The sequence below is a fragment of the Pristiophorus japonicus genome, chromosome 25, assembly GCF_044704955.1.
Source record: "Pristiophorus japonicus isolate sPriJap1 chromosome 25, sPriJap1.hap1, whole genome shotgun sequence".
Taxonomy (NCBI): domain Eukaryota; kingdom Metazoa; phylum Chordata; class Chondrichthyes; family Pristiophoridae; genus Pristiophorus; species Pristiophorus japonicus.
The window spans coordinates 3,556,802-3,559,689 of NC_092001.1; the positions used below are offsets into that span (position 1 = coordinate 3,556,802).

Consider the following 2,888-nt stretch of genomic DNA (forward strand, 5'->3'; position numbering starts at 1 on the left):
CTGATTATTTGCCCAGTTTCAAAAGTAGGTCTAGTGATACTCTTAAAATAAGGGGCCGCCCATTTCAAACTGAGATGAGGAGACATTTATTCTCTCAGATGCTTATAAATGTATGGAGTTATGTGCCCCAGTCAGCTGTGGAGGCTGGGTCATTAAATATATTTAAAAGATTTTTGAGCGATACTCGATTAAAGGGTTATGGGGAGCGAGCAGGGAAGTGGAGGTGAGTCCATGATCAGATCAGCCATGCTCTTATTGAATGTCAGAGATGGCTCGAGTGACCATATGCCCTACTCCTGCTCCTCTTCCTTATGTTCTTTTGTTCACATTACGTTCATGTTCGATGAAAACACTGGAAATCTTTCCACATTAACCCATAGATTGAAGCTGGGATAAACGCAGTGAGAGATAATGGCAGCATTGGGACACATGGCGGAGTAGACATGAGAGGTGGTTAGATTCAAAACGGCCTCAGGGTCCAAAAGGCAGTGACAGGAAGCTGATTGATAGCATTCAGTGGCAGGAAGTCGGTCGTGGTATATTTTGTCCCATGGCTGAGCTGGTCAAAGCGCATTCCTAATAAAGGGGAAATCTTCATTCAATTCCCTGCGGCGACCAGGCTTTTTTTTTCAAAACGCACAATGGACGAATTTCTTCCCCTGTGAAAGGGGAACAATCCTTTTAAATGTAACTGTGACTCCACTCGCTCCTATTCTGCGTTAACGCTCTCTTCGCTGCAGGGTGTGGGTCAAATCCCACCGCTGCCATCGTTTCTGTATGGGCTGAGTTTGACCTCATCAAAAGAAAACATGTTTTTTCAAAGTAGTGCTGTGTGCGACTTTGCTGTGATCAGAGCCGGTTTTGGAGCAGCTGATTTGGGGCGCCATGATCGTATAGTGGTTAGTACACTGCGTTGTGGCCGCAGCAACCTCGGTTCGAATCCGAGTCATGGCACAGTTTGCCTTTTATCTACTGATGGATCATAGCAATACATCAAACTTTACTATATGAAATAAATATTATTTTGTTGGCGGTAGAAAGATGTTTACTCATTCAAACGCGCGTCGTGCCTCAGCTTTTTCTGCTTTCCTGAAACAATAGCCCTTTGCTTACAATTCTCTCCAAACAATTGTGGTGGCAGCAGCACTGGCAGCGTGGGCTAATGGAAAAGGTGCCTGACTTCGATGCAAACGAAGACTTATCTTGGTCATTTAATTTACCGGGTTAAACAGTTTTTTTTCAATGTTCTGATTCTGATTCAAAACCGATCATTTCTGGCGCCTTTCACCTGAAGTAACGTAACGCCTTCTACTGACAGAGGCTGATTGGACACTTTCAACATTGTTGCAACTGGGTGCACAAGCGGTGAGTGCAGTTTTTCGCAGGGAATTTCTGTTTGGATTCAAAAAGCAGAATGACTGGATACATTGTTCCAGCAATATGAGGTAGCGGCGTACTTGAGGCAAGGAACATTCTAATCAATTGTGCGCTATATGCTCGGAGTCAAATATAATCATCGTTGAACATTTCATGCCTTTGCTTGTTTTTTCAATCAGTGTAAACGTCATGCCCAAATTCAGCTTTTGCTCTGTGTATGCTACACTCAGCTCCTTTCACGTCAAAAATTATTAATGTGTACATTAAAGGGAAATATTTGCAGGATTACGATGAGTGGGACTAATTCGATAGCATTCGCAGGGAAACAGCACAGGCAAGGTGGAAGGAAAAGCTTTCTTCTTCACTTTCAGAAAATGAGATTTCAATGCATAATGAGTTGCGTTGTTTTATATTGGAGACTCTGTGGTCCAGCGATTTCATTATCGCTTTGGGATTTTCAGGGTTGAACTTGGACAGATCCCGGAAGAAAATTCCGCACTGTCGTTGCTATGGTTTAGTCAAAAAATACCTTCTCACTGCTGATCAGCATTGCAGAAAAGATGAATGTTATATTAAAAGCGAGTGAATTTGGCCTTCTTTCCGACATCTTCCGACACAGAGAGCTTCACAGGAGCAACTTTATAACCAACCAATTGAGTAAACATGTAGGCACGATACAACCTTCCGATCTCAAATGTAAATTGAACAAATCGGATACTAACCAGTGCTCCCGTTCTCTCGGACAGCAGATGCTGATAATGGGTCTGCTGTTCCTACGAACACTACCTCTGGACTATCCTTTGTTTTTTACCGCCCTATTACCACCCATTTTCGCGAGTCACGGAATGGACGAATATTGACAAGGTAAATCTCTCCAATTACAGTAATGTCATTATTGGCCATTGGCTTAGTATTTTGGAAAGATAAGGTGTATTATATATTACGGAGTGTATTAACCAGAGAAATCCCTTCCATATGAAAAATGAATCAATATCGGGTCATGAGCTGTGTATATTAGAAAGTGACTGGGTACTGATGTTCAGCGATTGTATTCGGAGAATGAAACTATCCCATGTTCGAAATATGCAGTGTATATTGGAACGTCAGTGAGAAATAATTATCGGGGAGAGCATATGGAGACGATAAATCCATGCAATTGCAATAATATGTCAGAATTAGGTATTTTTTATGCATATTGGAAATATAATAATAACATAAGAAATAGGAGCAGGAGTAGGCCATGAGGCCTCTTGACCCGTATGGACTCAGGTCCATTTCTCTGCCAGCTCACCATAACCCCTTATGCCCTTATCGGTTAAGAAACTGTCTATCTCTGATTTAAATTTATTCAATGACCCAGCTTCCAATGTTCTCTGAGGCAGCGAATGCCACAGCTTTACAGCAATCTAAGAGAATTAATTCAACCTCGTCCCAGTTTTCAATGGGCGGCCCCTTATTCTGAGGTTATGCCCTCTTGTTCTAGTCTCCACTATCAGTGGAAATAGCGCCTC

The 2,888-nt window shown here is 42.3% G+C and overlaps 1 non-coding gene across 1 annotated transcript; it reads left to right on the forward strand.

Moving 5' to 3' along the window:
- The first annotated feature begins 882 nt into the window (after positions 1-882).
- trnah-gug (transfer RNA histidin (anticodon GUG)) lies at positions 883-954 on the forward strand. Its single transcript has one exon. It is a non-coding gene; the product is annotated as a tRNA-His (tRNA).
- Positions 955-2,888: the final 1,934 nt, after the last annotated feature.